The sequence below is a fragment of the Zalophus californianus genome, chromosome 3 (assembly GCF_009762305.2).
Source record: "Zalophus californianus isolate mZalCal1 chromosome 3, mZalCal1.pri.v2, whole genome shotgun sequence".
In the NCBI taxonomy this organism is placed as follows: Eukaryota; Metazoa; Chordata; class Mammalia; order Carnivora; family Otariidae; genus Zalophus; species Zalophus californianus.
In genome coordinates this window covers 62,410,571-62,434,466 of record NC_045597.1, presented here as the reverse complement: position 1 = coordinate 62,434,466, position 23,896 = coordinate 62,410,571, and the positions used below count along the sequence as shown (strand labels likewise).

At 47.5% G+C, this 23,896-nt stretch overlaps 1 long non-coding RNA gene across 1 annotated transcript; it reads right to left on the bottom strand.

Annotated features, from left to right (window-relative positions):
* Positions 1-14,669: 14,669 nt before the first annotated feature.
* LOC113919485 lies at positions 14,670-16,192 on the bottom strand. Its single transcript, XR_003519019.1, has 2 exons — positions 16,162-16,192; positions 14,670-15,176 (listed from the first exon to the last, which is right to left on the bottom strand). It is a non-coding gene; the product is annotated as an uncharacterized LOC113919485 (long non-coding RNA).
* Between the last annotated feature and the right edge of the window lie 7,704 nt (positions 16,193-23,896).

Below are 23,896 nucleotides of genomic sequence, written 5' to 3'. Positions count from 1 at the left end.
ACATCATGGCCGCCTTCTCATCTCTGAGGCCCGCTCCAGCTCCACCACCACCCTGGCCCTCACTCCCAGCTCAGAAACTAAGGCGAACCACTTCTGAGACCACCTCTAGGTGCCCAACTCCGCGTTAATGAAGAGTGAGAGCCAGTGCTCGGCTCAGGAGCTCTCCCATGCTCTACTCGGGACACCTTCTTCCTCTGTGATAACTTGATGGACTAAAAAGATAGTTAAGAATGTAAAGCAAAAAAAAAGGTGCTTTTTTTTCCCCTTTCTCAACTTCCTAAACAAAATTATTTTTAAAAACACTAGCCCTCATAAACAAGGTGTCTTTTGAGGTATTTCTTTAAGAGTCGTTATGAGTTGCCTGACTCATACTGTGTGTCAAATGAGATGACAAACGATCTCTAACCCTGATATTACCATGCTACCTCCACGCCACGCATCCTCCCCAGTCCTCCTCACGGCAACTGAGGAGAAAGGTAAGATGTTCTTTCTCCTTTTAGGAAAATTTGACAGCAGTAGGAAAGAAGGAAGGGAGGGAGGAGGAGAGAGAGAGAGAGAAATAGAGAGGGAGAGAGGGAGGGAGAAGAAGAGAAGAGAAAGAAGAGAAAAAGATTGACAAGCTGGGGCTTTTTAGGGTAATTCTGGAAGGTATCCCTGTACTATAAATAATTTCTGTTCATAAGGAACAGAGACATAAGGCAGAGTAGTAGTGTGGTCTCTTTTAGAAAGATTTCCATGCAATACGACTGAGAGAGAATTCAAGTTTCTGTGCTTAAAGAGATAAGCGGCCACTACTTGACAGTCTTCATCTGGGACGACCATCGTGGAGCAAACCGTGTCGTGGCTAAGTGGATGGTGACAGAATTCTCAGTCCCTTCTACGTGCTTACATATCAGATGTGCCGAATCTACACGCATGGTATTTTGTCCTTCTGTCTATTATTCATTACTGGCTTTATAAAAAGCAACAGACGCTGAAATCGGTATTTCTGAATTGTTAGAGCTCACCCCAGAGAAGGCTAAAGGAAAAGCAGGTCATGGGAGACCCAAGAGGGTGGTAGCCACCAGCCAAGAGAATGGGTTTCTGCTGGAACCCAGAATAAAGGCACATTTTTCTCCTCCCACTGAAAAAATGTATATATGTCTCCATCCTCCTGGCTCAGCTCAGCAGAGCTCTTAACCCTATTTGGAGGACTTTTCTTCTAAGGAGTTCTTCAAGCTTTTATGCAGTCTACAATCTTTGAAAGATTTGAGTCTGTTTCATGATTATTTTCATCTTTAATGCCTGAACAAGATGCTGGTTGTTTCCCTTCATTGAGTTTAGCTTGTCTTTTTGGTTATTATCATTTTTACTTTGTCATTTTTTGAGAAGTAATCTCTGCAAGGGAAATGTCATAAAAATCTCTTGATTGCTTTAAAAAGTGAAACAAAGCCCTCTGAAGATTTATTATTATTATTATTTTGTGTGTGTGTGTGTGTGTGTGTGTGTGTGTGTGTGTGTGTGTGTGTGTGTCTAGGTAGGGAGACCTCTGGTGCTTTAGGAATATTTTCATCTTTTCATGTATACAATGGTGCTCAATCACTGAGGAGTTTACCCACCCCCATCCTCATGGTCAATGCCCCATCACAAGCAGCACAATGCTGATGTGCCAACCTTTGGTCAAGAAATGGAAGACGATGCAGATGATGCGGCATGTGTCCATGGGTTCCAAAGCAATTCAAGAAGATATATATGTAGGCATAAACTTTTCTCGGTATGATGTCTGCATTGCGTAGAAGCCATCTGCAAGGCCAAATGTCAAATGCCCTTCTCTCGGCCTTGTGAAGTTAAAAAAGAATCCACTCTCCTTATCTGTCACTGCTGGCCCATTTGGTTTGGGCTGTAGATCCCCAGCTGTCTAGCAGCTGTCATTCTGCTTGTTTATAAATTCAGCAGCTTTTAAGCGAGGTTCCACAATGTCAGAGCCTCCCAGGAGGCCCCTCTGGAGGCCCCCGCAGCGTAAGGGCTGTGCATCCACTCCCTGCCACACAGACACGGCCGCTGGGACGCGGGAGCAATATGGCAGTCTGCCATGCCGCGGGCCCTTTCAAAACGAAGTCCTGATCACTCTGCACATCGGTTACAATATGCTGTGGCCTTAGGACCTCCCCACCAGGCAGAAATCAGACTCTCAAGCCCTGGCCCGGTCACGCATTTGATTTGCAGGCATGATTGTTACTTGCTTGCCATACCACTCAATCTCACTAGCTTGTCCTATCAGAGAAACAGAAGGAGCAGTGGGCCACATGGAGAACAGGTCCTTTATGTGTTTGGGATTGGGTTTTGTGGTTTGTTAGCGCAAAGTTCCCAGGGCAGATAAATGTGGTGGAAAGACCGAGCAGCTACGGGAAAGAGAAGAGCCTCTGGAAGGAGCCCAGGCCGGGCTAGAATCCCCACTCTGAGGCTGCTGGAGATGTAACCTTGAATCAGGTGCTTCACCTTCACGTGTTTTCATTCTTGTGAGGGTGGAATAAGAACACACACAAGGCAGTGGTTCTCATTGTGTGGTCCCTGGACCAACAGCAGCAGCCTCACCTGGGAACTTGCTGGAAATGCATATTCTCAGGCCCCACCCCAGCATTACCGAGTCAGAAACTCTAGGGATGGGGCCCAGCAGTCTGTGTTTTAACAGGCCCTCCCAGTGATTCTGATGCAGTTGGGAACCACCAATTTAAGGTCTCTAGCACAGTGCTTGGCACACAATAAATACTGGTTTATCCTTGTAGAAATTCTGAATTTCTGAGGAATTACTGATTTGGAGCCTAATATGTCCACTAAGCACACTGCTAGGGCTCGGTAGAATCTCCACTCTCAGGAGTAGCTGTGCATGTCCCCTTGTCAATCTGTCCTTGGGATAAATTAGCTGAGGCACAAGTCTGAATTATCAGTAAGCATCTAGCGGTGGGGACGGAAATTACCTAAAGGGGCAGGATTGCAGACCCTGCCCACTCTCCCTCTCCCACACCCATCCGCACCCAACCACTCTGTGCCAAGTGCCCGGAGCCCTGGGGAGGCACAAGGGAATATGGTCCACTCCTCTAATGCATCGAACATGAGAATTCCAAGGTTCTGTGGGAAGCTGTGTGTCCCCCTGCTTTCCTTCCTCGGCCTTGGAAGCCTGAAAGATCCCAGGTGACGCCTCCAATGCTTCCCATTTTTTGTTAGTTTTCCTTTGGGCTGCTTTTCTTTTTTAACTATGAGTTGTGCAAGAATTATTTTCATCCCTTGATGAAAGCGGTATCCATGTTGCTGTCATGGGTTCCTGATCCAGAGAACGTGACATGACAAATCTGTGATTCCAAGAGATCACTCTCCAGGCCTCGGACTCATCCCATCATTTCTGGGAGATGACAGATCACTGGCCATGAACAGAAGGCTTCCTGACAACTGTGACAAGTGTCTATCTTGAAGAAAAGATCATTGAGTTCTCCGGACAAGGGGTATTCAAGATTCTTTTTTTTTAAATGGGAAAAAATTGGCCTGCTTTGGAGATGCCAAAGGTGAAACATCTCATGTGGCAAATATGAAAAAGTCAAGTGCCAGGCGGGAAGGAGGATGTTGCTCATCACAGGCTTTCTGGCCCCTGACTACAGATATCGAATCCAGATGCGGCCTGGAACCCCGAGCCAGGAATATTCACCGAAGAATAACAGTCACCAAACAATCTGTTTCAGATGAATTGAATAAATAAACATCAATCACCCATTCATTAAACACATATTTGTTGAGCACACGCGAACTCTTCGGCCTGTGCTATGCCCTGGGGACGAGAGTGGAAGTAGAAAGCGATGTGGTAGACGGGCAATGACAAGGAAAACAAGGGGGCACATGTCCAGGGGGAGCTTCCCAGGGGAAGCAGGCCAAAGCTGAACAGGAGCTGTAGGATCGATGCCCTTAATCAGGCAAACGGACAGGAGCGGGGGCACAAAGTATCCTCCCGCAGGGCTGGCACCCCGAAGGAAAGGTGAGGGGCATGAACAGTCGTGGAGTGGATGGGAGGAAGCTGGTGGAAGAAGGATGTCCTGGGCAGGCTCAGGGCCGGAAGGGACGCAACGGCCCCGGGAAGGCCCTGGAGGCTTATAAAGCTGTGATCCAAATGCACGGGCACAGCATGGCATGGGGTTGCCCACACAGCCCGAGGGTTCAGAATCGCTTCTGAACCTCAGCTCTGTCACTTCTCGGCTTATGTCCTGGAGCAAGTTTCTCAACGTCCCTCTGCTTCGATGCTCTTGTCCATAAAACGAGGGTTTCGTGATCTTACAGGATTGCAATACGGAATCAATGAAATCAATAGACATATAAACACTTAGGACACGTGTCTGGGATTTAGTAAACTCTCAAATGTTAGGTGCTCTATTATTATTATTATTATTATCATATAACAGGGCAAATATTATTAACTTGGTATTGCCACAGCCTTTGCCCTTCCCCCTGCCCATCAAAGAGAATTCTGCCAGTATTCCCCCTCCTTCTCCTTTGAGCAAGAAAGGACTCTCGCTCTCTGGGGTTGGTGTGAAACATGTCACCTAGGCTCTCCTAGATGATGGGGCCGGCCCCTGGGTCAATGGGTGGGTCACCTCCAGGCTGTGCCAAAGTGTCTCTCCTAAAAAAGAGTAGATAGCAAGTCCCCCAGCAAGGCTCTTCCAAGATCATTTTTAGTGGGAAGAAAATTGGTCTGCTTTAGAGGGCAGGCAGGGCAAGGAGGAGAGGGCCATGTGGAGCCCAGGAGGGGAGACGGGTGTGGGGAAGTCTGTGACGTGCTGGGGAGCAGCTGTGGGTGAGAGGAAAGTAGGTGGCAACGGAGAGGAAATTCAATTAAAAGCTTCATTTGGACCCTCTCTTAAATTTTCTTCTAAAGACATAAGAATAAAATTCCCTTTTAATGAGTTTGGCTCCTGTCCCGTGTTTCTTTAAAGTTGACTCTACGTGAAGACGGAGCCACAGAGACTCCTTTGCCAGGATTTAGTGGGGTTATAGTATTAATGTTGAAAATTGGTATATGAATACCTACCCCCCCAGGGCTAGTTTTAGGATTAAATGTGGTAATGCATGTTGTATCCACCACCTCTCGCTAGATTATGCTGCAAGCAACTCCCAAATCTCCGTGGCTTACAACAACAAAGGTTTGTTTCTTGCCCCTGTTACATGTTCTTTGTGGTTTGGCTGCACATCTTTCTTCTGGAAAGGAGATGTCGGATCCGCCCCTATCTGGGCCTGGCAGGGCTGGCCCGGAGGGAGGGAAGGAAAGGCAGAACCAGAACCCGCAATGGCTCTCAGCGCTTCTACGCAGAAATCTGTCACTTCCAATCCCGTCCCATCGGCCAAACGAGTCATGCCTGTCGTCATCAGGGTGGGGAGTGTGACCGTCCCACTGGGAGGGACAGCAGGCCCTGGGGAACAGGAGCAGAGCCGGCCGCAATCATCAAGTGCTCAGGACATTGCCTGGCACGCGGAAAGACCTCCATAGATTGCAAAAATCATTCGTATCAATCTGTAAAATGGGGGAACTAAAAGTACCAGCCTCATAAGGGAGCTTGAGGATTAAGAGAGAGAGAACGTGCACCGGGGCCTGCCTAACTGGCTCAATAAACGGCAGCTAGTGGTGATTTTCCCCTGGGGCCAGGAAAAGTGGACAATCTGGCAGTTAAAGCCATGGCAAGGGGGACATGTGGTGACCGGAAGCTATAGAGGATCTTTGGGACCCTGATGGGAAAGGATGTTCCTGTCTCAGGGGGTCAGAGACAAGAGCAGGACCCCAGAGAGCCACGGGCTACATGGGGGCAGGAAATGCCAATTACTCTCCCACCGGAAGAGACAACCTGCGGCCCACACGCAGAGCACCAGAGAGCTTGCTGTTTTCCAGCCTTTCCCAGGCCTCGGGGCCAAGCCATGGGCTCGGACAGGAAGCCTGGGGCTGCCTGTGTGTCAAAGAGGACCCGGCACCATGCCTGCTCCCTGCTCTGGGGCACCACAGCTCACGCCGGTCACCCACCCCTTTCCCACACCAGAGAGGGAACGCTGGGCTCCCCAAACACCCGGTCACTCTACACCCAAGCCAGCAAGGCTGCTTACCTGGCCAACAAGGCAGGGCCAGGTCAGGAGCAGAGTCCAGGGGCCATAGGCCTCCAATAAAAATATTTCTAGAACAAATTTGTGCAGAGGGATCCCTCCCATTCCCTTTAACCCCTATTGCTACTATCTCCCACCGCATGGCACTTCAAGGAAGCTCCTTTTCCCTCCCCAAGCTGCATGTCTTCTCACTCATTCCATCAAAAGCATTTACTGGGGGTCCTCCAGGTGGCAGAGTCAGCCTGGTGCTCCAGCGCATGGTCCAGTACATGGTCCTATGCATGGTCCCGTGCATGGTCCTGTGTGTGGTCCAGTGCATGGTCCAGTGCGTGGTCCAGTGTGTGGTCCAGTGCGTGGTCCTGTGTGTGCTCCAGTGCATGATCCTATGCATGGTCCAGTGAGTGGTCCAGTGCATGGTCCAGTGCATGGTCTTATGTGTGGTCCAGTGCATGCTCCGGTGCCTGGTCCTGTGTGTGCTCCAGTGCATGGTCCAGTGCATGGTCCAGTGCATGGTCTTATGTGTGGTCCAGTGCATGCTCCGGTGCCTGGTCCTGTGTGTGCTCCAGTGCATGGTCCAGTGCATGGTCCTATGCGTGGTCCAGTGCATGGTCCAGTGCATGGTCTTATGTGTGGTCCAGTGCGTGCTCCGGTGCCTGGTCCTGTGTGTGCTCCAGTGCATGGTCCAGTGCATGGTCCTATGCGTGGTCCAGTGCGTGGTCCTGTGCATGCTCCAGGGCATGGTCCAGTGCATGGTCCTAGGCGTGCTCCAGTGCATGGTCCAGTGCATGGTCCTATGCGTGGTCCAGTGCATGGTCCTGTGCGTGCTCCAGTGCATGGTCCTGTGCGTGCTCCAGTACATGGTCCAGTGCGTGGTCCTGTGCATGCTCCAGTGCATGGTCCTGTGTGTGCTCCAGGGCATGATCCTGTGCGTGCTCCAGTGCATGGTCCTATGCATGATCCTATGCATGGTCCTATGCGTGCTCAAGTGCATGGTCCTATGCATGGTCCTATATGTGCTCCAGTGCAGGAGAAAGACAAGAGCCAAGAGGAAGAGGGAAAGCTTTTCCTGTTGGCCCATGGTGGGTGCTAAGGAGCATAAAGATGGGATATGGCACAGAATGCCTCTCTCCAACAGTGGAGGAAAGACCCAAGGGAGCTGAGGAAAAGACGTTTAGTCAGAGGAAACAAGCCCATGTCTAACTTTATGTGTTAGAAAAAGAACCAGAGGGGCACCTGGGGGGCTTACTCGGTTAAGCGTCTGACTCTATTTCGGCTCAGGTCATGATCTCAGGGTTGTGAGATGGAGCCGTGCTCAGCAGGGAGTCTGCTTGAGATTCTCTCTCCCTCTGCCTCTCCCCTCTGTGCATGCAGGCTCTCTTTCTCAAATAAATAAATCTTAAAAAAAAAAAAAAAAAGAACCAGGGTCAGGGTGGCTGCAGCAGAGGTGGGGACAACATGTGTTTACTTGAGGTTCCTTCTTCCCCAGCTGACACGCCCCTTCGTTCATGGCTACAAGTTAGGGAAGCAGCCAGTGAGCTCTCGGCGGGATTCTGTTTTCACACTGAAGCTCTTCTTCTGGAGCCACGTGACTGCACTCCTCTAGCTATCTGTAGACGGCCAAGCAATAGGCATCTGCTGGAGCCTGCGTTTCTGGCTGGGTGGACTTGGAAATCTGGGAACCTTGGAATCAGACAGACTTGAGTTCGAATCCTGGTTCTGCTCCCCTCAACTCTAGTGGAGCTGTGACGGGATTCTGTTTTCACACTGAAGCTCTTCTTCTGGAGCCACGTGACTGCACTCCTCTAGCTATCTGTAGACGGCCAAGCAATAGGCATCTGCTGGAGCCTGCGTTTCTGGCTGGGTGGACTTGGAAATCTGGGAACCTTGGAATCAGACAGACTTGAGTTCGAATCCTGGTTCTGCTCCCCTCAACTCTAGTGGAGCTGTGACACAGAGGTCATGAGCAAGCTAACAGCTTCCTGCCCCTCTGCCTGGGGGGGAATGTCCTCACCGGGGCAGACTGGAAGTACTGGGGAGCAACCCTCCTATGGCTCCTGAAGACCCAGGACCCCTCCATCTTTGGTGGTCTGTTTTGTACAGTGTCAGAGGGCCCTCAGCAGGACGAAGCCCAGGTCCCTGCAGCGAGCGTCATGAACACACTTGACTAACTTCCTTCCCTCCCCCCAGCTCGTATCCCCATCCTCTCCCAAAGAAACCACCCGCAACCAGACCTTCATCTTGGGGTCAGCTCTGGGGGAAACCCAAATGAAGATGCTAGCCATGTGACTTCAAAATGATGGAAACTCTGAGTCTGCTTCTCCATCTGCATAACGGAGACTGTGAGGAGCAATGAGGAGGACATGAGGAAGGAGGAGGAAACATGCACAGAGCAGGCAGGTGGTAACACTGGACTCTGAGGGACAAAGGATATCATGGAGATGAACTTGCTCTGCAAACTGCAGGTGACCCTCCAGATGCACGCAGGCAGCGCTGCGAGGGTTAAAAGCATCCCTCCATAGTCAGAACCAGCCGTGAGACCTGAGGCAACTTACCTCATCTCTCTTTCCAAGTCAGTTAAACAGAAATAATCATAGCATCTATCCCATAGGGTGGTTGCGAGGATTAAATCAGTTAATATACGTGGCTTATCTAGAACTGTCCTGCTTCTTAATAAAGCTACATGTTTGCCATATTATTTGAATCATTGTTATTATAGGTCTATTATATGACTACGTTATTTTTATGCTGTACCGAAAATGCAAGTCTTTTTCCTACCCCTCCTGACGCCTCGCTTTAGCTACCTGCTCCAACGTCACCACGGGTTTAGTTTGTCATCACGAGCTTTTTTAATTGCATAAATAATTCATGAGTATGCTCCAATTGAAAGAGTTAAACAGTGTACAGGACAAAACCTAAAAGTCCCTTCAACACTCACCGCCCCCCTCCTCCCACTGTCCACAGCATGGGGCCTTCTCCCTATTCCTTTTATACGTAGGTATGTATATACTTTTTTCCCTACAGAAGTGGTATCGTACTAAATTTGCATTCAAATTTGTTATACAACTTGCTTATTGCTTTTCAAATACATTTTGGAGATTTTTCTATGATGATACAATAGGGTCTACTTCATTTTTTAAAAAAATTCTTCAGAATAGATATACCATACTATTTGTTTAACAAATCCCCTATTGATAGATGTCCATGTGGTTTCCAATTTCCCCCCTTTGAAGGCCACACTACAGTCAACATCTTTGTGCATACATCTTCACTCAGGCACATGAATATTCCTTAGGATGGATTCCAGGAAGTGGATTTGCTGGGTCAAATGATGTGTGAATTTTTTGTTTTGCTAAATACTGCCAAATTGCCTTCTAATTTACACTCCTACCAGCTTTGGGGGGAGGTTTGTTTTTGTTTTATTTATTTGTTTTTGTTTTAAAGACTTACAGGAGGGGTTTTGTTAGGCAGTTGGTCTCGGCAGAGGAGGGCATCGGGTTTTTCCCTGACAACTAAAAACAGCAGAGTGTTCCTTTCCTTTCCGTAGATCCAACATCCCAGCTGCATAACCCCTCCTCCTCCAACCTTCCACGCCCCCCTCTCCACATCTCACACACACACACACACACACACACACACACACAGAGAGAGAGAGAGAGAGAGAGAACTATAATGGAGGAGAATTGTGTCCCCCTAAAATGTCGCTGCCTTGATTTGAGACATCATTCACACCAAGCTGTGAATGATTGTGCCTCCTCCGCTGGGGCCACCATAGCATTTGGTTTTTTTTGTTTTTGTTTTTGTTTTTGATTTTCTGAGTAGGGTTTTCTACCCAACACTTATGCTTCTGTAGAAAGAGAATTCATTGTTGTTGGATGATCTTTTGGCGGCTGTAGAACTACATTTCCCAGCCTGCATTTCAGTAGGGGTGGCCAATGAGCTGTAAGTGGAAGTTGATGGGTGGGGCTTGTGGTAAAGGTTGCGTAAAGGAGGCCAGCTTATTGGAAACAGTGAGCTCCTTTGCCTGCCCCTTCCTTCTTCCTACTTGGAACTGGGGGTGATTTTTAGTATGTTCAACCATTCACATGGACATCAGCCTCCTTAGAACTGAGCAAAGTTCTGGAGGATCCCACCATGGCTTGTGTTAACTCTTTAGTTGACAGATCTTGGAGACCATCCAAGGATGCAAAGAAGCAATGGCACTTATTCTGAAATATTTGACATTTTAACAACTAATTGGCCATATATATTCTTTCGGACTGAATTTCAGCCCTGCCTGAAATGATGATGTGATGGTTGGAGCTCCAATTGTCCTGTGGGACCATGAAGTAATCTTCAAGATGGAAGCCAGGCACTAAGGATGATGGACAAGACAGAGGCTTCTGAACAACGTGGAGCCCCCATACCTGTCATCTAGACTTCTTTTATATAAAGTACTGGGCTTAAACCCAATCAGTTGCTGGCATTCCTTTTGCCATGTTTTGGCCCATTAAGACTGAAAGAAACTCAAGTCCACACTTAATATGGCCAAAAAAGGAGCCCCCATTCTATAAACTTAGAACTGTTTTGAGGGATCCCTTAAAGAACCCCACACCCTGTGGCATTCTCTAAACAAATTCCATTTTGCCACTTCCCATTATACTTAACATCAACATCAGCCATTTGCAAAATTCTCAAGATATGGCCTGACACTCCTTGTTCTGGACACAGTTTCTATTCATCCAGATTAAAATTGGGTTAATTTGGGACATACCCACACCAGTCTGTGAGCTCCAGGATAACACCCCTGATTCTCTTCTGGCAACTAAGCTCCCAAACGCACATTATAATTCCTGCACAAATATGGTTCAGAAATTCAAAGGAGTCCAAGACTGAAGGTCACACCTATTATAAACAGGACATGGAAAGGTTTCTATTACGTTTTGTTTATAATAGTGAAAAAAAAAATGTCCCACAATAGAGAATTAGAGAAATTGTGGTAAATCTATGCAATGGACTGCTAAAAAGCTATTTAAATTATGACATAGAAACTTGTCAGCGGGGGCGCCTGGCTGGCTCAGGTGGTAGAGCATGCGACCCTTGATCTTGGGGTTGCAAGCTCGAGTCCCATGTTGGGTGTAGAGATTGCTTCAAAAATAAAATAAAATCTTAAAAAAGGAAAAGAAACTTGTCAGCAATGTTCAAAATCCATTAAGTGAAAAGTAAATCTTGAATGATCCCTTTGGTAAAAACAATTTTGTATAGATATGTTTATGCATTCATACATATCAGTGCAAATGCAAATAAGGATGATGCCTAAAAGCTTTGTAGTGGTTATCTCTGAATTCATGGGTGATTTTAAATTTTCGCCTCTGTGACTCTGTGTGTGTGTGCGTATATATATATATACGGGGAAATTTGGTCACAGATACACACACACACACATATATATACGCACACACACACATATATAGATGTTTTTAGTAACTTAGAAATAGGTGAAGGATGAGCTTATAAGAAAACTCCGATCTGGAGCTTTAAGTTCATAGGCAGTTCTCAAATCCACCGTTCAAAACCAAGGGTGTCTGAATTTTGGAAACCAAACCTTGTTGAACTTGCCTGGCATTTCCTAAGTTGTCTCACATGCCCCAGTGATATGCCCCACATGACAAGATGTCCAGTTCTTGACAAAGTTTAGAAAAGGCCATGTGATGGCCTTCCCCATCTCTGGTGGCTGGTGGCCAGGCCTGGAATGGCCTCTCTGCCTCCTACCCTCTCCCTGTCCCTTCGGCTCATGCTTCCCTCCCGCTAACTTGGCACCTCTCTCGACCTCAGCCCCAGATCCTCCAGCCCCTCCCCAGGGAGAATGTGTCCCGCCAGCTTTTGCCCCATCGAATGAGGAAAGGGGACTTTCTCTGCTGCTGCCCCTCCTGGGAGGTTTGCTCACAAAACCAACAATCCCCTTGGACCTCAGAAAAGGCCACTTTGGCCCGGCCTTAAATGAGTCTCAGCCTGGAGGCAAGAGATGGTGGCCTCCACCATCTCAGCTGCTACCTCTGGTCCAACGCCCTCTGCTCTCAGAACCAGCCCCAAATCCTCCTGTCCCATTTGGCTCTGCTGGAGGAGGAAGCCCAGCAGAATCTTACGGTGCACGTCAGAGGAGCCAAGGACAATCAAGTTCTGCCCGCCAGTTCTGAAGCCTGACCCGAGCAGCTTGTCTCCAGGTGGCCCATAGCTGGAGCAGGGAAGGACGTTATCCCAGATCTCCCCACCGGTAAGTGAGCCATGTTGACTGCCCATCCCGTTCTCCCACTTCGTTTTCTTTTTTTTATTAAGATTGTATTTATTTATTTATTTGACAGAGAGAGAGCACAAGCAGGGGGAGTGGCAGGCAGAGGGAGAGGGAGAAGCAGGCTCCCTGCTCAGCAGGGAGCCTGATGTGGGACTCGATCCCAGGACCCTGGGATTATGACCTGAGTCAAAGGCAGACGCTTAACCAACTGAGCCACCCGGGCATCCCTCCCACTTCATTTTCATTCGGACTCAGAGAAACCAAAACCACTCCTCACCAGGGAACGCTGCTGCTCTGATATAGCTATGGGCTTAATTGTGTCCCCCCTCAAAATTTATATGTTGAAGTCCTAACCCCCAGTACCTCACTACTGGAAACAGGGTCTATGAAGAAGTAATTAAGCAGGTTTTAAAAAAGAGAAAGAAGATCTGCAGTACAGAAAACTTGGAGAACAGAGGGGAGATTGTACTCAAAATACACTATAACATAATAAAATGTAATTTTGTTAAAAAGAAGAAGAAGAAGAGGAAACAGTTAAGCTAAAATGAGGTCTTTGGGGGTGGGCCCCAATCCAACAATACTGGTGTCCTTATAAGAAGGGGAAATTTGGTCCCAGATACACAGAGAGAGAAGACCATGTCAGAGACACTGGGAGAAGACGGGCATCTACACATCAAGGAGAGAGACGTCAGAAGAAATCAACCCTGCCAGCACCTTGATCTTGGCCTCCTAGCCTCCAGAAGTGGGAGTAAATAAATTTCTGTTAAGGCACTGTGTCTGCAGCGCTCCCCTACGGTAGCCCAAGCAAACTAATACAGATGTGAAGCGGACCATCATTCAGGGGGCTCATCAACCCCACAGCCTAAGGTCCACTACATTTAAAACATTAAACCTGCCCTTCTAACCTCAGATAAATAAGCCCTCTGTATCTCCCCCTGCCTTTTCCCCCAACCCCCCCGAATTATGTCTACTTTTGAGTGAATAAAACCAGAAAAATGGCATAATTGTGGAGCCATAAGTAAACCGAATTGCTCACCTGGAGACAGACACAGTCACTCCCTCCTCCATATGCCCACCCGCCCTCACTTGTCTCCCCCAGCCAGAGGGGCCTTTCTGACAGGATCACTCTTCCAGAAAGGCTTTCTCCAAACCCCTGAAGAGTCTCTGCCCAAGGTCACCAGGAGCAGGCAGGGGCTCTGGGCAGAGCGGGCAGTCCTGTGGAGAGCCCACTGGGACTGAACACTGATGAGAGAGCCCAGCATGCAGAACGATGCTCCTGCTGGACCAACCAGTTCAGACTACAGCAGCCTTCCCAGGGAGGTGGGAAATGCCGACGTCTACCAGCTAGCCCTGCTTTGCCACTTATCAGCAGAGTAACCGTGCCCATGGTGTCGGCCCTGTCGGCCTCAGTTTACCCCTCTATAAAATGGGCATAATATCAGTAGTTACCTAATAAGAATGTTGTGAGGATTCAATGAGTTAATGTTTGCCAAGTGCTTAGCATGGGATAAGTGCTTTAAAAAATGTTAGTACCATGATGATGGAAGTGGTGGCTACTATGACCACCAGCAGCTCCTTCTGAAACCCCTACAAAAGCAACAGGCCAAGAGCAACCAGACGGCACCCCTCTCGCCCAGTGTTGGACCTCTCCGAGCCTGAAAAGGACCACTTCTGTGGACAGGCAGAAAGTGTGCCCAGAAAGTAGCATGTTCTCATTAAATGTCCAAATAGATTCTGAAAAGAGCAGGGCTGATACATTCCTCCCCAAGGGAAACTCAAACACATGGCCTACTCACAGAGGGCAGTGGGATCCCCTCTGCAGCTGGGCCACCAGCAAGGGCTCTGTCTCTTACTTCCTCTCCTGAACTACCCTTCTGTGTTTGCTCATCTGCAAACTGGGTACCATAAAAATAGCACCTACTTCACGAGATTGTTTCAAGAATTCAATGCCATCCTGTACGTGTAAAGGGACGAAGTCACTACCTCTGCATATACTTAATGTTCAATAACGCTAGTTGTCATCATAATGATTTGTTTTCAGAAGACATGAGTTTGATTCCTGTCTACTCCCTATACATGAGATTTTGGGCAAATTTTAGTTTTCTCCCCAAGCTCTGGTCACCTCGTCTATAAAACAGGAGCAATATATGCTCATCGTCCTAAGATTGCTGTGAGGATTAAATCAGAGAATGTCTGGGCAAGTGTTCTGTGCCGCCCTCATCCTTAAATTACTTGCATCTCTTACAGAGCCAGGCACAAAAATGCATGTTGAATAAATGAATATAAAACTCCATGGTATGACAGTTATTTAATGGGTTGATGAACATGTCAGTTACAACTGAAGAAGTCTCGAGTGGCTTCAGGAATTGTGGTCCATCGGGTGCCAGGGGTTCAGTCGAGATCACAGACCAGCAACCTTATTTTGTAATGCTTGTTGCTTCCAGTTGGCAGGATGATGAGCCGGTGCGGGTCAAGTCAAACCCGGCTCGGCAACCCTGAGCCTCCACCCTGCCTCCCCAGCATCTTTCTGAATGAAGGTCATCTTTGTCCATATAACACACTGAGGAGAAGATACACTGTGGCCACTTGATGACTGTGTTGTCTGCAGTCAGGGTCAATGTTACCACAAATAGTGAGCTGTTTTCTCTTCATCAGGGAGCACTTAACAGTCTCCTCCTCCAGTTGGGGTTCAGCTTTCTCCAGTAGTGCTTGAACTTTGTGCCTTGGTTCCTCTTCTTAACCAAACTCGTCCCAAAGAGTTGTCCATTTTAGTGCCCGTAGGTCAATAGTGCCACCCACACTAAAAAAAAAAAAAGAAAGAAAGAAAGAAAGAAAAGAAAAGAAAAGAAAAGAAAAAGGAGGAGCAGAGAGAAACAACAATTCAGGATAATTTTGATCCCATGGATTAGTCAGAAACCATTAATACTGACTAATCGTGTCTCAACTTGCCCCCTCAGGACTCTGGAATGAAGCAAATCCCCTTGTGGGCTCTACCAGAGCATGTTAATTCTAACAAGATGAAGTTGCTATTCCAGTAATTCATCTCAAGAAAACTTTCCTGGAAAGCTCTACTTTCCCCCATAAGAAAGCATTGCTTTATTAAGGTGCTTAAGATTAGGGGGATTTTTCAACACACAGGCACTCAGAAGGCAGCACCGACTTTCCAGACGGCCCTTGCTTGCCATGTGGGCTCACAAGACGGGGCTGAACAGGGACCAGACGGGTCTTTGGTCCTTCCCGGGTCTCTTCCGCCTCTTGAAAATGGAGGTGACAGTACCTGCCCAGGGATTCTGCTAGGGTTGATAAGATCATGTGCGTAAAGTGCTTTGAACTCCTTAGAGCTATATCATTCTTTAAATGCCATTTTATCATCCCGTATCACTTTTTTTAAAAAAGATTTTATTTATTTATTTGACAGAGAGAGTGAGTGAGCACAAGCAGGGGGAGCGGCGGGGCGGGGGGGAGAAGCAGGCTCCCCGCTGGGCAGGGAGCCCGATACGGGGCTCGATCCCAGGACCCTGCGATCTTGACCTGAGCTGAAGGCAGATGCTTAACCGACTGAGCCACCCAGGCACCCCCATCCTATACCACTTTTTAAATGTGTGCTTATATAATCAAGGGACCATATCTGAGGGTCGCCTCTAGCCCTATTGATCTGTCTTTACCAGACGGCATTCGACTCTCAGCTCTTGCCCTCCACCTTTTCCTATGGCCCTACTGACCAGCCTACAAAGAACTAGGACAAACAACAACAAAGAGTAAAGGACACAAACATCGTGCGGTACCTCCCGTATGCCAGGTATCCTGCTAGGCGCTCTGTAGAAACGGTCCCATTTAATCCTCTCAACAGCCCGCGAGAAAGGGATTATCACCACCATACCCTGAAGAAATAGGCACCGGGAGGTGAAGTCATATACAGAACCAAAGTGCAACCAGGTTTTGGGATACCTAAGGGTTGCACTTGGTACAACTGTACCACTGTGCCCCAGAGAGCTCTAAGAGACTCCCAGGCCGCCCGGTCAGATGGGACAGTTGCTGGCAAGGCCCTGGTTAATAAGCCGGAGTCAGAAGTAAGCACAGGTTTGTTTGTTATTACAAAAGATGACATTGCTAATCTGATTAAAATTTCATTTAAAGAGAAATCCTGAATGCATACTTGTCAACAGAGCTCAGTCCAGTGGCCTTCTTGACTTGTCCCCCAGCCACTCTTGGCCCAGTTCTGGCCTCCTTTCTAGTGACTAGCAATCAGCCCACATCATCCGTCCCAGACTTTGTGCCCTGTGGACAGGCAGCGGAGAAGAGACGGGGGGGAAACGGAAATTGTTCTGCACGGTGGCCTCTCTTCTCTCTCACCTCCCACGTTACTTCCTTGGTTTTCCATGGACTTCCAATCTGTCTCTTCTCTATCTAACGCATCCTACAAACAAGGATCCTCACGGAAGCCCTGACAGATCTACATGTAAATCCACGACCCTTGTGTTTGGACGTGCTCCTTTCTGCATCTCACTTTCTTCATCTGTAAAATGTTGGGGAAGAGGGCTATGGGGAGGATTCAAGGAGAAAATATATCTTAGAAGTACTTCGCAGAGTGCCTGCACATGTTAATAGTAGCTATAGATAGTGATTTCTTTTTTCGGAAGCCTACAGTGGTTATTATCCTTCAGAATAAACTCTTCATTATGGCTTTTAGACTCCTCATATTTCCTTTATTCTTTTGTGCATCAACTATTTACTGAGCATCTACCACACGCTGGGCTACAGCCGATAAAACACCTGCCCTCATAGGACCTACACTAGATTGGACAAGAATAGGACAAAGAATAGTAAACAAATAAAGGAGCCAAGATTTAAAAGAGGTGGAGACAGAGCCATTCAGGTATGTGGGGGAAGGGAGGACCAGGAAAAGAGAATGGCATGAGCAAAGGCCCTGTGGCCTAAGTACTTGCCATACCTGGAGCACAGCATGAAGCACTGTCCAGCTGGAGGAGCACAAGGGCACAGTGGGAGGACCCGAGGGCATGGCCGGGGCTTGGGACTAGGGTAAGGGGAGTGACGCATTCACCCCAGGTGCAAAAGTAAGGGGCACCAAAAAGCTCAGTAATCAAGATAAATTATATTTTAATGCAATATTTTTAAGAATCAAAATTCATGCAAAAATCTGTGATAAACAAACTATAAATATTTTTAATAAAGACAGAATCAGGATGAGCAATTCTCCCTTTTGCCTCAGGCTCTAATATGGCTTAGCCCAAGCACTGGTGCGACTGTTTCTACCTTGCCTTAAATTTTGCACTGATTTAGATTTTTAAAAATAGTGTATTACAACTTTATCCATCTTGAGAGCAGAGCTCTTTGGCTCCACCTTAAACTTGTGCCTGGAGCCAATAATGCCTCATTTGCCCTACCTGGTCCCAGCCCTGTGTCCAAGAGGGGCAGAGACTAGGCAGTATATAGAGCCTTTTAGGCTACTGTATTTGTGAAATATGACTCACATGGGCCTCAGCTGCTTCAGTCAGCTCACCTCTCCAGTCACTCTACCTGTATATTAACCATACCCAGTGCTCCATCGCTGTAAACGCTATGGCCCCTGCCCGCCTTCCTAAAACTCCCCGCCCCAGATCCAGAGGCTGCTTCGTCTGCAAGGCAGCTAGGTGGTAGAATTTATAACAAAATGTGATTATTGGCATGGCACAGATATGTGAAGGAAGCCTAGACTTCCAGCATACTCATTCAACTGAGCTGCTAAGCACGTCCTACATGCCAGGCACCAGCCAAATCAAGAGGCTCTGACCTTGAGCAAGACATCCATGGAGTCTGGGCTACTCACAACCCCAGCAGTCCTCGCAGAAGAAAATGGCCCCCGGAGATCTATGGCCGCCTTAGGCTCACAGAGGCAGGCTAGCTCAGCATAGGCAGCCGTGGGTGGGAACCTGGCCACACTGCCTAGAAGCTGTGGGGTCTTGGGTGCTTCCTCATCTGTAATGAGTGGAAATAACCACACCCACCTCATGGGGCTCTTGTGGGGTGTGGGGTGTGCTCAAAAGGGGATATCTAGGTGGATTCTTAAGGCGGCACTGAAGAGCGTTCTCTTTCCAGCCTGACTGATGGTGCTGCCTCTCTCTATCACCAAGTGTAACTAAGAGTTGGTGAGCGAATGCCAGGCTTCTCCAGTGGCGCCCAGCTCCTGCGGGAAGGCAGATGGCAGCAGATGTAAGGAAGCCCTGACGGCCAGGGCGATCCGAGGGTTGAGATGCTGCCAGCTTCACTCTCGGGCTTTGCGAATAAACTGTCACATCTCAGCTCTCACCAGCTCATGGCTGTGACAGACGGGTTCCTGCATGTGCAACACCCTCTCCCCGGCCACCCCCAAGTTTAACACTTCCAGCTGAAAAATCTCATCCTGTGCAGAAGAGCAGCTTTCGAGAAGATGGAAGACTGTGAGCACCGGGTCTTCTCGGCAGGGGAGGGAGGAAAGCTGGTGCCCATGGTGCTCACATCTGTAACTGGTTGTCTGCAGAATCACAGCATTTGCAGCAAGATTTCCCTCTGTGAGCAGAGAGGACTTAAGGATCTCCGACCTGATGCAGACTGGCATAATCCAGTCCCTATCACAGAGCCCAAGCCACCTGCACATTTTAATGATATTCAGCTTTTGGTGTTTCCATCTCTGAATTTCAGACCAGTGAGAGGCCAGAGCCCCTGTCTGGGGTAGGTTTGGGGCAAGCCAGAAACAAGGACGCAGGGAGTAGAGGGAGTTTAGAACTGGAGGTACTGCAAAGGACAGCCAGCCCAGGCGCTTTCAAATGTTCCTTTGAGCAGGGGAGACCTCTTTAGCTCAAACATAATCATATGTATAAACTCCATATGCATTTTTTTTTTTAAAGAAGGAAGAGATGCTCTTCTGTGTTTCTGGACAGCAATGTTATTAAAAATTTGGACGGAAGTCTTCATTTCATGGGACAGCCCTGTGTGTAGTAGGATATTTAAATCCCTGGTCCCCATCTCTAAATATAAATGGTTCTCTCCCCCCTCAAAGGACTGAAGCTAAAAAGCTCCCACACATTTCCAAATGCCCTCCGCAGGTACTGCTCCCATTTTAGAATTCATCTAATCGTGGGTACACAATTGGGTTTGCGGGGCAGGAGTGGCTACTGATCCTGAGATGATGCCTCCAACCCTGGGCTAGGCAGAGCACCCTCTGAAATCCACACCCACCCTCTGTCAACACCTGACATTGCTACATTTTCTCTGTGCCACCAGGAGTAAGCCATTTAGCCTCTCTGGGCCTCAATGTCTTCTTCTGCAAAATGGGAATGACCATAATGGGCTCTTATGGGGATCAAATGAGGCATTGTACACAAGCTTGCTTTGTAAACTCTCAAGCCTTCTGCTGATGCACGGCATCGCTCCTCATACTACCCTGGGTATGTAAAAGACACTGTAATCCTACTCTTTTGAAAAGACTTACCATGGAAACCAAATAATAAAAGCAAAAAGCTCAATCGTAAGGCTTCCACTGAAACCTGCTTCTATTCATGTCCCTCATACACACAGCCCCATGAAGACGATGGTTGTACTCCGCTCCCACCGAGACACCTACTTTCTCTTTTGTAAGCTGGCAAGACAATCAACCAGCCTCGGCCTGCCGCAAAGGCTCAGCCAGCAAGGCTCAAAAGCCCACAACTTAGAGAAAACTGCTTAGCCGACCTCAAGTGCTTTCTTTATTACCCCAACTGGTGTGCAGGACTTGAAAATACATCAGGAAACAAGATAGGAACAGATGCTTGCCCCAACTTCACACCTGTAGCCAGGTGGTGATGTCTCCCTGTTGTTCTCAGAGTTTTGATAGATTGGAACCCAGTTCATGAAAAAAGGTTGACATTTCCATTGAAAAGGGAATCAAAATGACATCACATCATTGAGGCCTTTTCTCACCGCCCCCCACGCCACTCCCATATTATTTGAAAGGTACTCTTTGAAAGAGAAGATTGTACAAATACATTTTTCAGGATGAACTGAACAAAGGAATCCATTCTGACTTCATCCCAAATTGGAGTCCAACCTTTTTGACTTCCAGATCTTATTAGGTGACATAGTTAGGTTTATTTACATCTCTTTTCCTCTATTCCTCATTCTTGTGTTCAGGGTCTGCCTTGTAAGGAGTGTCCTTCAAACGTTCCCAAGTAGGCGCCAGAAGGAGTTGTTTTAGTAGGCTTAGGACCAGCTTTGCAAAATAAAATCTCCCAATATCACCATGCACTCCTTCAGCCCCACTCCACCCTCGGCAACGGTTCCATCTAGTTTTGGCTAAATACAGCTTCTGGGTTCAAAGAGAAAATGCACAGAATGATTTCGCTGGCTTCCTCAACATATCCAGGAGGGTCCACACGGGTAAATCCAATGTGAATAAGAAGCACATGATTCGGTTCCCATGTAAACATACCTGGGCTTAAGAGAAACAGAAAAGGTGTCTGGCTTGAAACATTCTACTCCCTCCACTTCAGAAAGACATAGTGTGAATCAGTAAAGCAGATCAAAGACACAAGCCTGGGATCATCAGACCCATATGAGAAAAATACCAAAAGCAAACAAAAATCGAGGTGAAACTTGCATCTTCGCTCATGAGGGGCGGGGAGTGGGGGCTCAAAGAAGCTAACTAAACACGCAGCTGAATTTCTGAAGGTCACCTGTGGCTTCCTTACTCCCCCAAGGCAGCAGAGGTCTGACCATTTTACCCACTGACCTGGGGCAGCAGCTCTGGCGGTGTCTGTCCCCACTGATGTATTCCAGCTCATTGCCAAGGAAAAATGAAACAGGCCCAGGAGCAAAATGCCAACATGGCAGCAGAAGAAAGGAGCCCTGTTAAAGGTCTCTGCTACTCCATTACATTTGCTGCTTTTTTAACACTCAATCTTCTAGAACCAGATGCTACGCTAATAAAGGCCTGTTGAATAAGCAATTCAGTAAAGGTACAAAGGCAAGTCTTCTAATGGGAAATGCTGATTAACACATAATGGGCAGTCCACCCTTCAAACAAAAGGGCCAGGGCTCTGACAGCAATACGGTTTGTGGTTCAGCACAAGACTCCAGAGTCACACAGACCAGCTCGACCACTCGCTTTGTGTGACACAGGACAAATTAGTCTAATTCCCATATGTGGCATCTGTCTAATGGGATTAAAAACCATGACTATCTCATGATTTTGGGGTGTCCTAAAGAGATAATCCAGATAAACACTTAGCACATTTCCTGGTACAAAGTTCTTACAACTGGTAGTTGTTATGATGTTACTAGAGACTTAAAAACGTGCCATATGAAGGGCAGGTGAAATACTTTCTCTAAACCATTTCACTCCCCACTATGCATGACCTGCAGCTATACTCACCAGCAGAGAGCTTAATTGTCATTTTTAAGTATCTGCTCCCCCTTCTTATGTACTGTTAAATCTGACAGAGTTGGAGTTCCTCCGGGTAGCTCACCAGTCCCCTCCTACATTTGGACCAGGACATTGCGTGGAGATGAAGAGCATGACCTGGAATTCTCATCTGTATAGAAACAGCCTCACTCAAGCCAGCACAGCCTACACCAAGAGCTCGCCAGTCTCTAAGAGAAATTCTTGGTCTCGGGGAGCAGACCTAGGGATTTTCCACAAGCTCCAAGGAGGAGCCTCCTGATGATTAACCTTACAGTGCGCTCATATTTACACAGTAGGCATGCACAATGCCCAAATATAAAGGCAGCTTTGGGCATTCGCGGTGACACCAATTAAGTGGGTGGTAGCAGCCATATCCCAAAGCACTGAAAATGCCCTCCATGGACTAAGGGAGGTAGTCAAGTCTGGAGAGAAGCACTTGTCTGCTCTGCCCACTGATGTAAGACACCAGGTCCCAGCCCAGGTAGCACCAACAGAGGTGGTCACAAAACAAGATGCCCTGTCTCCCTCACCTTCCTCCATCTCCCGCATACCTGATCTGTTAGCTCTAACAAGATTGTTGTGGGTTTGCCACATTATCCAGCCTTTTATTGAACTTTTATTTGTGAGGCTGAGTTGGTAAGGTTATTTTCCTGCTCAGAATGAAGAAATAGGAAATTCCCACTCACAATCAAGGCTCACTGGCCTGTTGTAAAACAGGAGATCCTGTACATCCATTGGCTCCTCCATCAGCTAGTCAATCCATCAGTCAGTCCAAGCAGGAGAGTGGCTGAAAGAGTGCCAATAAGATGGGGAGCTAATATGGGTCGCTGCTTCCTCCCCTACACCAAACTCTGGGATACCACAGGAGCAGGAAGGAATTTGGTGAGGCCCCAAACCTGACATCACAACTGTGAGACCCACTTGGGAGCACAGAGTGTGGTTGGGTCGCTGTGTGGAGGGGAAATGGCGCCTACATTAAAGGAGAACCAGTGCCATGGATGAGCCTGGGCAGCAAGGAAAGCTTTCAGTTTCTGCCCTTTTTCCCAATATTGTCCTGGGAAGATCAGTATCTGCCCCATTACCCAAATGGAATAGAAACAGAGCAATGCCAGCCCAGCCCAGTGCCCACTAGAATCGAAGGGTAATGTCAGAGCAGCCCAAAGTAGAGATAAGAGGTCCCTGGGGAGCAAGGTCACCTGGTTAGGGAAGGTACAAATAGAAAAGGGCTCTTGAAGTATTTCCAAGGGAATGTGGTTCACAGGGGGAAATAATGAGCCATTAAATAAGAACAACAGCTCATTGAACAACCTACACGAGAGGAAGCAGATTTAATGAACACAGAAAAAGAGTCTGAAAGAAGCAGAGTAAATATCCTCAGAGATAAGGGAGGATATTGAAATTATGAAGGAGCAGGCAGTTATAAATTTTAAAAATGAGAAAGTAGAGTTAATGGGTGTGTCAGCCGGGCTTCTCCAGAAAAAAAACAGAACCAATAGGGGAGAGAGAGAGAGAGAGAGAGAGAGAGAGAGGATTTACTTTAAAGAATTGGCTCAGTGACTGTTGGGGCCAGCAGATCTGAAATCTGCTGGAAAGGCCAGCAGTCTAGAAACTCAGGCAAGAGTTAAAATGAATCCTGAGTTCAAAATCTATAAGGCAGGCTGGCAGGCTAGAAACTCAGACAGAATTTCTTTGTTACATCTTAAAGCAGAGTTCCTTCTTCTCTGGGGATCCTCAGTTTGTGTTCTAAAGGCCGTTGTCTGATTCACATTGTTGAGGGTCACCTCCTTTACTTAGTCAACTGTTTGTAAACATTAAGCACATCTACAGAATACCTTCACAGCAACATCTAGACTAGTGTTTGTCCAAACCACTGAGCACCATAGCTTAGTCAAGTTGACACATAATTAACCAGCACACTAGGGATGAAAGTATTTTAGTTAAAATAAAGAGCTCAATAAATGGATTGGAGAGCAGCCAAGAAACAAATTACTAAGCCAGAAGATTAAGTCCAGGGGCATTCCAAGTAGACCTCAGAAAGGATAAAAAGATGGAAAATGATGTTGAAAATTTAAGAAGATACAGAGCATATAAGTAGAATAAGCAAT